The 18,580-nt window shown below is 37.0% G+C and overlaps 1 long non-coding RNA gene across 1 annotated transcript in view; it reads right to left on the bottom strand.

Moving 5' to 3' along the window:
• LOC148133317 (uncharacterized) overlaps nucleotides 1-1,412 on the bottom strand; it is a 55,939-nt gene extending 54,527 nt beyond the window's left edge. The window contains exon 1 of the long non-coding RNA XR_015747275.1: nucleotides 1,199-1,412. This is a non-coding gene — a long non-coding RNA (uncharacterized LOC148133317). The remainder of the gene's footprint in view (nucleotides 1-1,198) is intronic.
• Nucleotides 1,413-18,580: the final 17,168 nt, after the last annotated feature.

Raw genomic sequence — 18,580 nt, 5'->3', positions numbered from 1 at the left:
AGAACTGTTAGTAGATCTTTACATCTGGTTTTCAACCTAAGCAATTAGTTGAAATGTATGACTCTGAAATTGCTTGATATTAGCAAAGCCAAATTGAGCAAACATGTTATTACATATAAAGGTAAAGAGAAAGGAAATGAAGCAAGAATCACAGAGAAATCCATCACTTCCCCTGTTTTGCCACTGCTTTTTTTATGAACTGTTGAAAGAATATTATTTCATACTGGGGGGAAAATAAATTTGTTTCTTTTACAGGGCATGGGGTCCTTGGCTTCAATGTAAGGAAAATATGCTGACAAAATGTCTGCTGTTTCCTCTTCTTTTTTCTCTTTTGCTGATGTTTGTTTTTCTGTTCATTCTTCTGTCAACACTGCATGAAAAAGCATCATATAAAGGTGTTTGTAGGCAGTTCCTTTGGTACGCTTCCATGGATACTTTCACAACCTGACCAAAGATTGGGGGGGGGGGGATCACAATGAAAATATGTGACCTTTAGAATGTGGGTGGTGTTACATTCACATTAGAGGCACTCGCTCAGGAATGTAATATTCCAACAATGGGTTTTGATTTTGAGCTACATTTTACTGCGGGCCAGGTAGGTGGTGTAGCAGAAAAGGTTGAAAGGTTAGGCTGCAGACAAATTCATATTGTTTAGACATGCATAGATCACTTCCTGGAGAGTTACATACCTTGCTGTTGGTATAATCCTGGTTAATTGGCCACTCTTGAGGAAGGTAACAGGGATGCTGAATTGCCTGTATTTGTATGCAATCTACTTGACAGTGGTCTGATGGAGCCAAAACTCTTCGGAAATAGTTTTGTCTTCTTTTCCATCTTGCTGAGTGTCAACAACTAGCTCCTATGCTCGAGCCATGGCACACTTTCGCACTATGTTGTGAAGATCACACTTTGATATTCAGTACCCATAATTTCTTTCTTTCTTTCTTTTTTTAATTCAAGGCAGGACCTCCCAGCCTCCCACTGGAGTATCATCCCATTGGTTGAAACACTTGACTCTAATTTCCTCTTCCAGTGGGAATCTTTCTAGACTTTTGCCACACGCAAATATGTAGCTAACAATCAAATGAGCAAGTACAGGGTTTCAGACTTATGGATTGCCTATAGACATAGACTTTATATACTCTATGGGATTCATTTATATAAAATACAGTAGGTTCAAAAAAAGCATGGTACTTACATAAGTGTGTTGGAAGAAATATCCTTCTGGGTTCAGTTCCAAGTGGGGAAAAAGACACTGGAAACATGGAGGCTGCTTGGAAGGTTTAATGGTGGACAGGACCACATGGCCTAGAGCTTCAGAGAAGGGTGATCCCATGCTTCAAGGTGAGAAGAGATCAAGAAAAAAGGGCTGAGGTGCTGAGAGTGCCTGGGTTTTATACCTTCCGTTGGGATTTGAATTGGAGCTTGTATTCTAATTGGTTGTCAGACTCCCAGGGGCAACTCTGTAGGCTTTCCTGAGTTCCAGGCTTGGTCGAGCCTTGCTGGATGATTATGCCCTTAAAAGGGCTTTTGGCAATTGTTATAGCTTTACCTGGAGATCTTTGTTATGTAAAGTATTCTGGCCCAGGCCTTAATGGCCAACCCATTAACAAAGGTGGAGGTGAGATTCTGCTTCTGAGGTGAGTTTCTGCTTCTGAGTTTCTACTCTTTTTAGAGGAAATAATCTGCCTTTTTAATATTTCCTAGGCTATTTCAATTTTCTAGGAGAGGGGTGGGTGCTAACTTCCTACAAGTGTTTTAGAAACATATACAAGTATATTATAGGATTGAAACTGTTCAATGTGATAATGATATATTTTACTTTGTTTCCTTTTTGGGTTTATTTTTGGGGGGTTCATCTTTTGCTAAAGCAATTACGTGTTTTTTTTTTCTTTGATAATGTATGTATTTCTATCATTACTTTTGTACTTTGTCTCTTTTCTTTTTCTGTTATTCAAAAATGATTAAAAAAAATAAAAGTATAACATTTTTGACTCGTTTGTTTAATTGGATTCTCTAGTTTAAAAATGTATGTGGGAAAGAAAGATCACACTTTTAAGACATGTGTATACAGAAATATTGCAAATTCAAGGGTACACAAATGTTTAAGTACCATTGGTGAGAAGGCAGACTTGTCTTATTGAGAACTGGGTGGGTTCAGAATGTGTATTTTCTCCTCTCTACATCAATCACATTCACATAGTACGATAAAAGGAGTAGTAACTGTCATACAAGAGGTTCTGTAGGAAGATAACCAGAAGTGAGGTCCTATTTTGCAACTGGATTTAAGGGACAGGTTGGGAATGTCACAATTATATTGCACATCCTGTTGCAAAGCTTCATCTGAGCTTCTGGATACTTTGATTTACCTGTTGGGTTCCAGCTCATAATTTCATGTTTATCAAGCATGTCACCATGGGACATATCCCAGTGTGTGAATTTGGGAGGGATGGGAATGATTACTCTTTATATCTTCTTGTTTTTCTCTGATAACATCAAATTCACTTTGGTTTCTGGTTCTGATAAACCCCATGCAAATGATATATGTATCTTTGCAGCACTGAACATTCCTTTTGCTTCTGGCCACATCTACAACTGTTGTCCCTTTGACTTTTAGTTCAACCTCAGCATGAGCACGGGCTTTATTCCCAACTGCTCTTTCTCTGGATACCTTACTGGATACCTTCCAACTTGGGGTGTGAGGAGATGAGGAAGGATTATCTCCCAGTATCATGAATGTCCGTTTGGTTTTCTTAGCAGAATAGTAGAGTGTTGCTACTAACTTTTTCAGTGAATTGTATTTGGTCAGACCTTTCTTCTCTCACCAGCTCATAATGGGTGTATACTTCTGATGATAATAGCCCATACCATCATTGAGTCATGCAAGCCCCTTGGCTAATCTAAGGTAATGTTGCATGAAGGAAATCATGTAAGCAAAATTCCTGTATGTCAGGGAGAAGCAAATCAGGCAGGCGGCCACTGTTGGTAGTACAATGCTAGCTGGCAGGTCTTTGACTTGATCTATCAGGCACATTATCATTGTATGTACCTGGTTTAGATGCACCATATATATTGCACTTCAACGATCTGTTTTACTGGCTGGGAGACTGTGGGTATTGAAGTCCAGTACATCTAGTGGAGAAGGAGATAGCATTATATACATCTGTTTCATTTTTTCTAAGCATGTATTCCTCCTACTTAGGTAATATAAATAGTTGTTTCCTAGCATTGCAGTCTAGACTGCTGAATAATACACATCAGTCTTACTTTTGAGTTGCCCTCTACAGTCTTGATTATCTTTATAGCTGGCAGCACAACCACTTTGGAAAGTCCTTGAGGTACATCTGAAGTAGGGAGAATGGAATGGATCAATAGGTATCAAGATCTATTTGACATCAAGATCAATGCTTGATTTTGCAACCTTTGGGCAAGGTATCCTTCCTCACAGCTTCTCCCTTGTGATCCTTTTTATCAGGGGTGTATGGTGACAGTGATGAGGAAAAACAACAGTAAAACAGTAGCAACAGCAGCAGTAAAAAGAATAGAAGCAACCTGCAATGCTATGTTAGTTGTCCATGCCAGTTTTATAAATTAAAATTCTGGGGAACGTCAAGGCAGCCACCCCTAATGTTCTTATTTTCAAAGCCTCTAGGATCTAATCTCCATAAATATATATAAAGTCTCCTGAGAGAGAAAAAGAAAAAGAAAGATGCTATCCAGAGGCTTTGAGTGTTAAAAAATCAATGGTCCAAATTTCTTATGCTAACATGTCAAATATGTTTATCTTGACTTGAATTACATTACTGGTAGCACATCGGAGTATACCTGTATACCCCAGGAAACACTGCATTGAATGAGAAGTAACAGATCTAACAGATTAAAAGAGTTGGAAGGGACCTTGTAGGTCAGTTTCTGGCAAAAAGCACCCATAGGAATTAATGGATTTGCTTTATAACCACAGCATTTCTGTTACAATTACCCTGTTTGCTTTATAACCATTGCAATAATTTGATGAACACCACAAAAAGCAAATCATAAAATTGGTTCAGTCACACTAGTGCATCGATTTATGATCATCATGACTTACAATGGAAATTCTGGCCTCCATTAGAGTTGTAAGTCAAGGACTACTTATATCTACATAAGCATATATTAAAAAAGAGAGACTTACATTGTGACAGGAGTACAACACAGACAGTGCAGCAATAAAGTTTTTGAGAGATAAACATATGTAGCGGTGAGCAATTTAGTTTATATACATAATTAGATTTTTTTTAAAAAAAACAAAGGATGGATATGAGAATTTTAATCCAGATTATCAAAACAGAGATTTAGTTGTACAACCTCAGACAAAAAGAACTTTCATGAATAGAAGAAAAACACCCAAGGATTTTGATAAGAGTCTGTTTTGTTCCTTTGTTTTACATGAATTAGTTCTCTTAATTTGGCTGAAGTCTATAATTAAATAAGTGAGTAAACCAGATTAATTTCTTGTATATTTTCAATTTAAAACACTTGGTATGCAGAAATTAAGCCATGTACCAAAACAGTTATCAACCTATATATTGCTTCTGTTTGATGAACGATAAATCTTATCCTTAATTTTATTGCTTTCTACAAAGCATTACTTAAAACTAAGAAGAAAAACAAGTAAGAAATAGAACAGCATGTCAACATTCTCAAAATGCTAATTTGCAAAAATATGACGTAAAATAGTAATAAACCAAAAATAGCAAGTATAGCTAAGAAGCTTATAATTATTTGTAGAGCCACTGTGCAAGGGGGAGGGGGAACGTATCAGATTGATTTGAGACATATTTGTCAACATTCAACCAGGGCGGATGATATATGTTTCATGTTGATTCTATACATGTTGTGCACACTTCTTAATTTTTCCTTCCTTTTTTGTCTTGACTGTAATTTTTGTGTTTCTTTTTAATTGTCTATTTTATATGTAATATATTATCTTTAAAATAAATATAAAAGTGCAAGTAAAAATGAAAAAAAAATGGGTGATGCAAGTCTGGTTCAGCTATGTAAATTGTGTCATTTGTATGATGATGTCATGATGCACATGTCATCAATTGCTCCCCCATGCTCCCCTGTAGAGACTCATGGGAAGGACTATCAATACACTAGGTTAAAAAAAAGATTACTTTGTACGGTTCCAAGCAGCCATCCAGCCTGCCTGCCTCCATCCTTCCTGAGTCGACTAATAGTTTTCTAACACAAACCACACATTGTATCCCTCTGTCTGTCAATCTGCTATCCATCTATGGTCAATTGAAAATTAAGAGGTCTTCTTTGGTAGGGAATTATAGAACATGAGAGCTGGCCCCAGAAAAACTGTTCTGAGGTATGATCCATTCTTAAAAGGTAGTTGCTACAATGATAGTTGATAGTGCACCCTATCTATCATTTATTAGAGCCAAAATCCAGTGTGTGTGTGGGGGGGAAACCAGAAATTTTTCAACTCAATAGGACTTCCTTTAAAGCTAAAGGCTTGTGGGCCGGTTCCGGCCTGCAGGATGCTTAGATCTGGCCTATAAGGCTGGCCTGGAAACAGCAAAGGATCAGCCCGGGGCACGGGGGGCCATATGTGCCCCCCCGAGCTCCATTTTCACTGGCAGAGGGCTGCAGGAAGCTGTCGTAGCCAAAAACAGCGGTCGGTTTTCACTGACAGTGGGCTAGTTAAACAAACTAAAAACAAAAGAAAAGAAGAAATGTTTCCCCTTTTGCATTTGAGCATGCAAGAAGGGACAGGAAAGGAGAAAGGGAAAGAGGAAAGACAAAGAAAAAGAAGGTAAGATGGGAAGAGAGGAAGGAAGGAAAAATAAAGAAAGGGAGGGAGGAAGAGGATAGCAGAAGGAAGAGGGAAGGAAAAGGAAGAAAAGGAAGGAAGGAAGGAAGGAAGGAAGGAAGGAAGGAAGGAAGGAAGGAAGGAAGGAAGGAGATTATGAGAGTGAGGAGGGTCTCAGGGAAGTCTTGCCTTAGCATTTGGCCACCACAGGTGCCCCTGACACAAATGATATTGAGCTGGCCACACCGACACCATCCCGGCCCTCAAACACAACCCTAATGTGGCCCTCAATGAAACTGCTTTAAAGCAATGACACCCCTGCTTTAAAGCAATTTTTTGCAACCTGAGTAACTTTGAAATGTTTGGACTTCAACTGACTGGAAAATTCTGGGAATTGAAGTCCAGACAGTTTAAAGCTTCTGATTCTAGCTCTTATTTTAATTATGCTTGTGCATGATAGGAATTTGTGAAATCAAATCCCTACCATGCATTTTGATTGCAAAAATACTATTTCAGAGACTTTGGAGAAAAATACAATATGGTGTTGAAGCTGTAGAGAACTTCAATAGCTGAAGTAAAAACATGGACTTCCCACTCATGAACAGCTATAAGTCTAGACAGAACATAATATGTAATGGCATATGGCTATCATTTTATATGGGAAGATAATGGCTTCAGGACTAATTATTTGACCAAAAGAAACAGAATAAGTTTGATGTGACATTTTTCTATGCCTAAAAATCTCCTTCAACTGGCCCTAATCACTCATCCATCTAATACAGAATTACAGGCATTGATTGTCACTGCTACTCCATAGTCTTGGGATGAAGTTCTTCTAAATAAACTGAAGATGTCTGCAACTGTACTTATAATGTGTTGTTTTTCTCCATTGCAGTCCCCTTTTATAGTTATTTTTTCTTGATTTCTGACCTCCGACCCCCTTCAATGACTTCATTTTAACTGTAATAACTTCTCTTCTAATTACTTTGGGCTCATCTCAGAAATTAAACTCAGAAGTTGTGGGAGCACCATCACTTGAGACTTTCAAGAAGAGATTGGACAGCCATTTGTCAGAAATGGTGTAGGGTCTCCCGCTTGGATGGGGGGTTGGACTAGATGACCTACAAGATCCCTTTCAACTCTGATTATCTGTCATCTGTTATCTGTTCTGTTATTAGTTTTGGTTAGTATTTGGACGGGAGCACTTCTTAATTCCTGAACTGTTGCTAGAGATAGAGGGTTTTTTTTAAGTCTCAAAAGAAGGCAATGGCAAACTACTTTATAACACTTCCAAGAAAACTGCAAGGGTGAAAATGCAAGAGTTGAACTTGACTTAAAGAACTTTTAAATTAAAATGAGTAATTATGGGGTTGTTTTCCAAAACATTTGGGGAATACCAAGTTGAGGAAGGCTGTATGCGGAATTCTCTGATAGAGCTTCTGTCCCTTTCACTGTATTGCAGTTTCTTAGCTAAATTGGCAAACCTACTGCCTTAAAATAAATGCATGCTTTTTCTCTAAAGCTGCAGTTTGCATAGAAATCGAATGAAAATGTTTGTTTTACTTCAAGCAACTCGTTTCCAAATATATCAATTCTTTGGTTGCTGGGATGTATCCTTTAAAAGGGAGCAGCAAAAGCATCTTGACTGCATTTCAAAATATGAACAATGCCAGCTATTTTAAAAATCTGGTGAAGCAGAGTGAGCTGACACTACCGCACCATTGGCAATAGCTAAGATTTGGGAAGACATAGTTGCACCAGTCCTCAATAAAGAACTCTTTATTTTGTTGTAGCAATCCAGGCAGAATGCCAACTTCTTTACAATTGCTCATTTTTTGAGTCCCTAAAGCCAATGGGAAATCACTGAAAGCTGCAGTTCAAGCTCCACATTGCACAATATAAAGAAAGTTAAGATCGGGAAGAAGATATAAAAAGGTAGAGGGTTTTGTTTTGTTTTTTGCATCAACACAATAAATTACTCCTATTACAGAAGAGATTACAGATATGGCTTTTTAATTTGAAACTTATCTACATTACACCCAGCGTCCCATTTTGTAAGTGCTTTTAATTAAATAACTGTCAACTAAACTCAGTCATCCAATTGTCTATCAGCCCCACTTCATGGGGCTGTGTTGTGGAGAAAATAGGAGGAGGAAGTTGTGTTGGAGATGTTTGCCACTGTAAAAATAAAAAAGGTGCGATACAAATAAAAATATTTTAAACATGAAATGCTAGAAAGTGTATGAGAGAACCAAAACTGAATAAAAAGAAACAAGACAAAAAATACAATAGTTCACAGAAGGAGACACAAAGGGAGAATACAATATAATATTTGATTTCTGGGCAAAGAAACACATGAGTGTCATAATGCAGTTGATATACAGAAACTTGCTTCTGTATGCAGATTCTTTGGTGGAGTAAAAGTGCTGGAGATCACAACAGCTGATTTGCTTCCTTTTGTTTGAAAGGTTCATGGGTTGAGTAGTTTGACTTGAGATAAATACCTGACTTTCTGTGGCTATTTAAATAGCAATATATGCACCCCACTAAAATGCAATCATCTGCCTACATAAAAAATTTAAGTACCTGATGTCTAGATATCCACGGAAGGCATTTTCCAGAAACATTAAGATAATGCTGTGGCACAAATCCTTTGAGAGTCACAAACTGAACTGCAGACAAAAAGCTACGGACTGCAACTTGTCACCTAAGCTGGTTTGCACACCAACCATGGGCTGGGCAGTAGAAGGACAGGAATATCTTGCTCTGATGAAGCAATTCTTGAATCATGGGTTCCCAAATTTCTTTCATGTGGACTAAAAGAGGTTTCCAGGTCCAGTTCAGATTGTGCTATTAAACTCTTGAGCTTTGGACTGCAAGGTCATTTCAGGGATGCCTCTTCCAAATAGAATCTGCCCATCCAGAAAATCCCTTTGAAAGGGAATGTTAGGATTCTGAACCCATGAGAAATTCAAGGGAATGGGCTTCAGAGGTCAGTGGCAGACTCAATAATGCAGAACAGTTCACTTTTGGAGATATGTTTGGCTTTTAATTGGTTGGCTTTTCAAAAAAAAAAAAAAATCTTTACAACCAGTCCTGCTTCAATAGGCCCTTGATCACTTTTGGTGTCTTTTGGGAACTTCTCCCATTGATTACAATTCTGATGTAATGGTTTTACTGAGACGAAGAGGAAGATTTTATTATATGTTGCCATGTATTTTGTTGCTGAAGCCACCTGGAATCCTCGCAATGAGATTGTCTATACTAAATGTAAAGACTATCTATCATATTTATAGTATTATCATTATCCTATGGAAGAAATCCTCATATAAAGCTTGACTACAGCTTTCATTATTAACCAGTTTCCTAGGAAAAAATAATAATCAGTCACAAAATTAATCTATTTTATTTCCTGGTCTGAAAATTGATTACATACTTTAGAAGTAAATAAAATTGGTAGAAAGTTGTGGGTTGTTGGTTTTTTTAAAAAGAAAAGATTAAGCAGGTCTCATTTGAGTTATTCATCCGTTTGGTTTTACTGATATAGATTTATACTTATTTAAGCATTTCTATATCACACATCAAACCAGAATCTAAGGCAGGGTGTATGTCTATGTGGGTGGGTTGTTGTTGTTGTTAGCATTTGTCCTGCATGATTGTAGAGTTCACTTCTGTTTACACTGTGCTCACCCAGTTCTTACAGTGACACTCTCACTCAGTGCATGAGGTGATGAGGGATTTTGTTGTTCAGCCAGCTGGCCATAAAATCAGAAGTAGATTAGGGCTCAGAGATGACTGGACCAAGATCTCTAGATGACTTCTATGCCTAAAGGGGACTAGAACTTGGGTCTCTCCATTCTTAATCCTGCATCTTAGCCACCACATTACATTGGCCATTGTATCTATGTGTGTGGGTACATACATGCATATGTGTACATTTATTTGTAATCAATGCAAAAGAAGTGTTTAAATACAGTGAATTAAAGTCTCACCTATATGAAGATAGACTATCTTACGACACAGATTTCTAAAATTTAAGTCCTGCATGTCCATTGTTTAAAAAAAAAAATAACGATGGGTAATGAAATGTCTGCAAGCAAACAACAAGGCTGAGAAACACCAAGGTCTCCATATTGTCAGCAATACTGACACATCCTGTATCAGTAAGATAAGGAAAACTTCAAAAAACCAATATCGGTCACTAAGGAGCAGAATGGGATTAAAGTAGGAAGTCCTTTCTAGTCACTGAAAAATTCTTGAAACCTGCAGAAAATATTCACGCCATTTTAAAGCAGAGGAAGCTAAACCTCTGCAGGCCACCATTGTTAGCTCTGTATTTTTTTCCCCCTCAGCTATAGGCACCTATTCCACGTTGAAAGTCAGCAAGCTTCTGCTCCTTGGATCTCCTGGCTGGGTTATCTTATTACATGATTTTAAAGAAGTGAGAGGATAGACAAAGTTAGAGACTCTTGCAGTGTCAGGAATTACTTTTTAAATCTTTACATCTTATGAAGACAGGAAGACAAACGCAATCATTCCCACTTGTTCGAAAAGGTTTACTGGAACTGCAGTGCTTACTGCATTGCAAGAGAATTTGAAGCCCAAGAGTTAAGGAGGAGGAAAGAATATTGAGATCCCTAATTTTTCACCTCAAGAGAAACCAAAATTGTCACTACTACCTAGCTTTGCTTATTCAAATAAACCAACGAAGAAACAAACAAGTAATTAATTAATTGTTTTATAAGCATTCAACCACATATTTTTAAATAAAGTTTCTAAAGAAGGAGAAGAACAGAATTTAAAAATCAAACAATGAGAAGCAAAGGCAACCTGAATCTGACTCATCCATTTCTAGATCTGGGATACTTACTTTTTCTTAGAAAATATTTAGTCATCAGTAGTGCCTCTCCCGACTGTGTTTGCACATATATTCACATATCAAAGATTACGAAAGACAAATATATTTATACATTTTTACCACAGTGACAAAAGTAGTTCAGAATAATTGATTCTAGAAAGAAAAAAATGAGTCTTATGAATTCCAATAAATAAAAAAAACTAAGCTATTTCTCTTGCCTTCATCTTAGGCCTTGTTTTCGGTCTACAGGTCACTTTATGATCTGTGAGATCACTAATTAATTTAAAGCCCAGCTAAAATTTAAATAATACCTGGCAGATAAAATCAACTGCATACACATCAACCAGACCTCTAAACATGTCACGTAAAAACAGGTAATGGCATGCTTTTAATCAGCTATCGCATTACAGGTACTCCTTGGTTTACAACAGCAACTGGGATTAGATCTGGCTACCTTGCCTAGCAACTGCAAACCTGGCAATCCCAACTGCTTTCATTAAATGAGGACCTTTAATGAAATAATGTGTAGATCATAAAACAGGGACCTCACATGATCGTGACTTTTGACTTTCTGCCAACTTCCATGTTGACTTTGCTTATGGGAAGTCAAAAGGGATTGGAAATGATGATCACATCACCTAATCTCGAGCCAAGTGCCAAGCTCCCACATTGTAATTACATGACTGTAGAGATCCTCTGATGACTGGAACTATGAGGAATTATTGTAAGTACTGTTTATTCAGCACTATTGTAACTTTGAAAGGTCATTGAGCAAATGGTCATAACTTAATGCATCTTTTCTAACGGATCTGATGAATGTTAAAGCAATCGATAGTAACAACAATATATTTAACCAATCTATATTTGGATTAACCATTCAGTGAATAAAAAGCTTATTCTCTTAAGTGAAAACATCACTATCTCAGCATAATTTCTTTAGAGCAGGACTGTCAAACTCCAGGCCCACGGGCCGGATGTGTCATGCACTGGCCATGCCCACACCTGGTTTAACAAAGGGGGGGAAAGTCCTGATATGTCATGACACTGCCATGATGACTTGAGTTTGACATGCCCGCTCTAAAGGGTGTCTGGGCTCTTATAAGGGGCTGAAGGGGAAAGAAGTTGTCTTAAAGATACTATGCTATGCCATGATTATTCTTTTGTCCAATGCAGAAGAACTCCTGTAAGATATTCTGGATTCTGGATTCATCCTAATATCAGTAGCCACAATGATTTTCATTATGACACCTTCGTGAACATTTTATTTTAATAGTCCCAAAAAGTCACATCTGCTATTTCAAATTACATATTTTATGCACATCTATAATCCAAGCATCATATTAACTTACATTTAAATCAATTTTAAATGTAACATTAAATGACAATAGGTCTAGTTTCTTTCTTAAATCAAGATTGAAATTGTCCTTGCTGTAGGAATTAATTGCCAATGATCTATTTGTGCCAATTGAATGTTTTATTTATTTTTATTTATTTATTTGATTTGCCAATTGTTTACAAGATAATAAGTATAAGTATATACATAGTTGTGAATACATGAAATGGGTACATATAAGAAAAATAAAAGAAGAATAAGAGAAACAATAGGACAGAGACGGTAGGCACGTTGGTGCGCTTATGCACGCCCCCTACAGACCTCTTAGGAAGGGGGTGAGGTCAATAGTAGACAGTCTAAGGTTAAAGTTTTTGGGGTTTGGGGAAGAAACTACAGAGTCGGGTAGAGTATTCCAGACATTGACCACTCTATTGCTGAAGTCGTATTTCCTGCAATCAAGTTTGGTGCGGTTAACTTTGAGTTTGTATCTATTGTGTGCTCTTGTGTTGTTATGGTTGAAGCTGAAGTATTCATTGACAGGTAGGACATTGCAATGTATGATTTTATATACCATGCTTAAATCAGACCGAAGCCGGCGTAATTCAAGGTTTTCAAGTTCTAGAATTTCAAGTCTGGTGGCATAAGGTATTCTACAACGAGTAGAGGAGTGAGAACTCTTCTTGTGAAATATTTCTGGACTTTCTCAATTGTGCTAATATCAGATACGTAATGTGGGTTCCAGACTGATGAACTGTATTCGAGTATTGGTCTAGCAAATGTTTTGTATGCTCTGGTTAGTAGTGTGATATTACCAGAGAAAAAGCTACGTGGGATTAGGTTAACAACTCTTAATGCCTTTTTGGCTATGTAGTTGCAGTGGGCTCTAGCACTTAGATCATTAGAGGTGAGTATTCCAAGGTCCTTTACAGAGCTTGGGTCATCAACAAGATCTTGACTATCCAGCTTGTATTTTATTTTCTGATTTTTTTTGCCAATATGTAAGACAGAGCATTTATTTGTTGAGATTTGAAGTTGCCATTTGTTTGACCATTCTGATACATAGTCAAGATCTTTTGTAGGGTAGCAGTATTGTCTGTGGTATTGAACAGCTTTACATCATCAGCGAAAAGAACGCTAATTGCTCTTGATATGATCACAGAGGTCATTTATGTAGAGTATGAAGAGAGTTGGTCCTAGAACACTGCCTTGGGGGACACCACTATTGACAGGTACAGAATTTGATAGGACGCTCCCAATTTTGACCATTTGTTGTCTGTTTGCCAGGAATGCTTCTATCCAGTTATTCAGTTGTCCAGAGATACCATAGGATTTTATTTTTAGGAGTAGTTTGTCGTGTACCACTGAATCAAAGGCTTTACAGAAGTCTATGTAGATTGCGTCTATTGCTTTGCCCTGGTCGAGTTGTGTCGTCCATATGTTTTTGCAGTGTAAGAGTTGCAGATTACAGGATAGTTTTTTTCTGAAACCAAATTGTTTATTGGAGAGTAGGTTGTTTGTCTCTAAGTGGAGGATGATGGATTGGTTAATAATTGATTCCATGACTTTACAGGTGACGCAGCATAAGGAGATTGGTCTGTAATTTTCAACTAGGCTTGGGTCTCCCTTTTTGAAGATGGGGATGACTGTGGCTTGTGACCATAGGTTAGGCAAGGAGCTGGTCCTGAAAGATTTTTCAAAGATTATGCTTAGAGGTTTGGCTATGGCAGTGGATAGCTTTTTTAAGAAGTAGGCACATATTCCATCCGGTCCAATAGATAGAGATGGTTTTAGATTGCGTAGTGCTTTTTCAACATTGTCTTCTGTAAAATCGATATGTATTAGATCATTGTTGTTATCTGTGGTACGGCTAGGAAATACTGGGCATGATCCATTGCTGTTTACAAATACTGAGCTGAAGAATGTGTTAAAGATGTTGGCTTTAGTGGTGTAAATCGTTGCAGTCTTTACCATCAGGTCCTATCAAGGGTGGGATAGACCTTGAGTCTTTTAGTTTGTTGTTTACAAAATTGTAAAAAGCACGGGTGGAATTGGTGCTTAGAAGGTTTTCCTCTTGTTTAATGTGATAATTGATGCATTCGGTCTTTATCTGGTGGCATAAATTTTTGTATCGGCTTTTGAAATTGTGCAACTGACCAGATTTGTTTTTCCGCCAGAGTGATCTCTTTTGGATTGAAGTTTCCTTATTGTTATGGGTAATCTGCTTTTTGTTTTGTTTTGGGAGTTGTTATTGGTACATATAGTTTGATGACTCTTTTGACCTCAAGTAAAAATATGTTGTAATGGTCTTCAACAGTATTGCATCCAGTGAATAGAGATTGCCAATCAAGGGATGAGAGATCGTTGTCTATAAGATCATAGTTGCCTTTTTTGAAGTTACAATTAGGGATTACATCATTGTGGTGATTTTTGTGTGGGCGTATGTTGAGACAAAAGTCAATCATATTGTGGTCACTACTGGAAAAGGGTTCTTTAGTTTGTATTCCGTAAATTAAATTCAAACTATTGCAGAAGATGAGATCGAGGCAGTTGTTTAGTCTAGTGTTGTTGGTTACTAGTTGTTCCAGTCCCAGATTTGTAATAGCATTGTAGAAGGTTGTGTGTATGATTTCAGTTGTACATTCATTTAGGGTCCAGTCAATATGAGGTAGATTGAAATCACCAAGAAAGATAAAAAGGGTATGGGCAGGATGCAGCCCATGTTAGTAATGTATTTAGCTTGTTTACATGTTACTCCAGAAGTCCCTATTAAGAAGCTCCTATTTATGCAATTTTAAAAGCAAAATTATTTTCCTTTCAAATACAGGTAATTATATCTCCTAGAAGTACAAAAATTTCCTTGCCTCAGCCGGGTTTCTGTTTTTTTATATGTATTCATTTTTCTGTTCCAGATCAGATGCTGTTGTGGTTACCAGTTCCCTGGCCACTCCTATGCCAGGCTTATGTCATACCATAATTTTCTGAGATTATAAACTGTTATATTATGAATTTGCATTTACCATATATACAGCATGTATACTTTTTATAATACGATAGTGAATATACTGAAGCAATCAATAACCACAAATATAATCCTTGGAACTTAATTATAATTATTATGTATTTACTATATGGCACATTCACATCACATTTTGATAAAACACAAGAGATTAAAATACAAAATATAAAATATAAAGCATTATAGATGTATGCCTAGATTAATAATTTTTGGCTTTATTTATAACAGGAAGGAAATCAGCAAAGTTTCCATTATAGACTCTATTTTGGCATTCTGACATTATATGTTGGATGGGTTGTTTTTAGTTACAATTCCATGATGGTATTTTGCTCTACTTATATAGAGATCATCTGTATATCTACCAGGGCTAGTGCGAATTTGATTCAGTGTTGTCCATATTGCACGGGGCTTGTCAAATCTAGGTGTTTTTTCTGAAATGCATTGCAAACTTTGATATTGTGGAGGCATTTTTCTAGGCAATGTTCTTTCCACATATTGTGCAGGTTAAAATCATCTTCTAAAAGTACTCTAGCAGTAGAAATAGGATTAATTACTTAATTACAAGAAAAGGTGGGAGAAATCTGATCATTAAAGTATTTTAATGGCCATGCTATGACATTGAATCTCTTAGAATTATACCTTTTGGGGATAACTAGAGGAATATTTTTTCAGAATAAATAACTGTTATAAGTTTACCCCAAAGGTGCTTTTTTTCAAGAGCCAACTGGACTTTCTTTCTTTTTTCCTTTGAAAATGTTTTGCTTCTCATCCAAGAAGCTTCTTCAGCTCTGACTGGATGATGGGGAATGGAAGGATTTATACTCCTTGCAGACAGCTGGTCATTTGCAGTCTTTTAGAGCAGAGGCCCCCAACCTTCCCAGTACCTGATGTCTAGATATCCACGGAAGGCATTTTCCAGAAACATTAAGATAATGCTGTGGCACAAATCCTTTGAGAGTCACAAACTGAACTGCAGACAAAAAGCTAAGGACTGCAACTTGTCACCTAAGCTGGTATGCACACCAACCATGGGCTGGGCAGTAGAAGGACAGGAATATCTTGCTCTGATGAAGCAATTCTTGAATCATGGGTTCCCAAATTTCTTTCATGTGGACTAAAAGAGGTTTCCAGGTCCAGTTCAGATTGTGCTATTAAACTCTTGAGCTTTGGACTGCAAGGTCATTTCAGGGATGCCTCTTCCAAATAGAATCTGCCCATCCAGAAAATCCCTTTGAAAGGGAATGTTAGGATTCTGAACCCATGAGAAATTCAAGGGAATGGGCTTCAGAGGTCAGTGGCAGACTCAATAATGCAGAACAGTTCACTTTTGGAGATATGTTTGACTTTCAATTGGTTGGCTTTAAAAAAAAAAATCTTTACAACCAGTCCTGCTTCAATAGGCCCTTGATCACTTTTGGTGTCTTTTGGGAACTTCTCCCATTGATTACAATTCTGATCTAATGGTTTTACTGAGATGAAGAGGAAGATTTTATTATATATTGCCATGTATTTTGTTGCTGAAGCCACCTGGAATCCTCGCAATGAGATTGTCTATACTAAATGTAAAGACTATCTATCATATTTATAGTATTATCATTATCCTATGGAAGAAATCCTCATATAAAGCTTGACTACAGCTTTCATTATTAACCAGTTTCCTAGGAAAAAATAATAATCAGTCACAAAATTAATCTATTTTATTTCCTGGTCTGAAAATTGATAACATACTTTAGAAGTAAATAAAATTGGTAGAAAGTTGTGGGTTGTTGTTTTTTTTTTAAAGAAAAGATTAAGCAGGTCTCATTTAAGTTATTCATCAGTTTGGTTTTACTGATATAGATTTATACTTATTTAAGCATTTCTATATCACACATCAAACCAGAATCTAAGGCAGGGTGTATGTCTATGTGGGTGGGTTGTTGTTGTTGTTAGCATTTGTCCTGCATGATTGTAGAGTTCACTTCTGTTTACACTGTGCTCACCCAGTTCTTACAGTGACACTCTCACTCAGTGCATGAGGTGATGAGGGATTTTGTTGTTCAGCCAGCTGGCCATAAAATCAGAAGTAGATTAGGGCTCAGAGAGGACTGGACCAAGATCTCTAGATGACTTCTATGCCTAAAGGGGACTAGAACTTGGGTCTCTCCATTCTTAATCCTGCATCTTAGCCACCACATTACATTGGCCATTGTATCTATGTGTGTGGGTACATACATGCATATGTGTACATTTATTTGTAATCAATGCCAAAAAAAGTGTTTAAAATACAGTGAATTAAAGTCTCACCTACATGCCTCCTATATGAAGATAGACTATCTTACGATAAAGATTTCTAAAATTTAAGTCCTGCATGTCCATTGTTTAAAAAAAAATAACGATGGGTAATGAAATGTCTGCAAGCAAACAACAAGGCTGAGAAACACCAAGGTCTCCATATTGTCAGCAATACTGACACATCCTTTTATCAGTAAGATGAGGAAAACTTCAAAAAACCAATATCGGTCACTAAGGAACAGAATGGGATTAAAGTAGGAAGTCCTTTCTAGTCACTGAAAAATTCTTGAAACCTGCAGAAAATATTCACGCCATTTTAAAGCAGAGGAAGCTAAACCTCTGCAGGCCACCATTGTTAGCTCTGTATTTTTTTTCCCCTCAGCTATAGGCACCTATTCCACGTTGAAAGTCAGCAAGCTTCTGCTCCTTGGATCTCCTGGCTGGGTTATCTTATTACATGATTTTAAAGAAGTGAGAGGATAGACAAAGTTAGAGACTCTTGCAGTGTCAGGAATTACTTTTTAAATCTTTACATCTTATGAAGACAGGAAGACAAACGCAATCATTCCCACTTGTTCGAAAAGGTTTACTGGAACTGCAGTGCTTACTGCATTGCAAGAGAATTTGAAGCCCAAGAGTTAAGGAGGAGGAAAGAATATTGAGATCCCTAATTTTTCACCTCAAGAGAAATCAAAATTGTCACTACTACCTAGCTTTGCTTATTCAAATAAACCAACGAAGAAACAAACAAGTAATTAATTAATTGTTTTATAAGCATTCAACCACATATTTTTAAATAAAGTTTCTAAAGAAGGAGAAGAACAGAATTTAAAAATCAAACAATGAGAAGCAAAGGCAACCTGAATCTGACTCATCCATTTCTAGATCTGGGATACTTACTTTTTCTTAGAAAATATTTAGTCATCAGTAGTGCCTCTCCCGACTGTGTTTGCACATATATTCACATATCAAAGATTACGAAAGACAAATATATTTATACATTTTTACCACAGTGACAAAAGTAGTTCAGAATAATTGATTCTAGAAAGAAAAAAATGAGTCTTATGAATTCCAATAAATAAAAAAAACTAAGCTATTTCTCTTGCCTTCATCTTAGGCCTTGTTTTCGGTCTACAGGTCACTTTATGATCTGTGAGATCACTAATTAATTTAAAGCCCAGCTAAAATTTAAATAATACCTGGCAGATAAAATCAACTGCATACACATCAACCAGACCTCTAAACATGTCACGTAAAAACAGGTAATGGCATGCTTTTAATCAGCTATCGCATTACAGG

This window comes from Notechis scutatus, chromosome 1 (genome assembly GCF_049901735.1).
Source record: "Notechis scutatus isolate UNSWTSFEM ecotype Mainland chromosome 1, rNotScu1.2, whole genome shotgun sequence".
Taxonomy (NCBI): Eukaryota; Metazoa; Chordata; class Lepidosauria; order Squamata; family Elapidae; genus Notechis; species Notechis scutatus.
The sequence above is the reverse complement of the archived record's forward strand: the minus strand, read 5'-3'. Positions and strand labels throughout refer to the sequence as shown.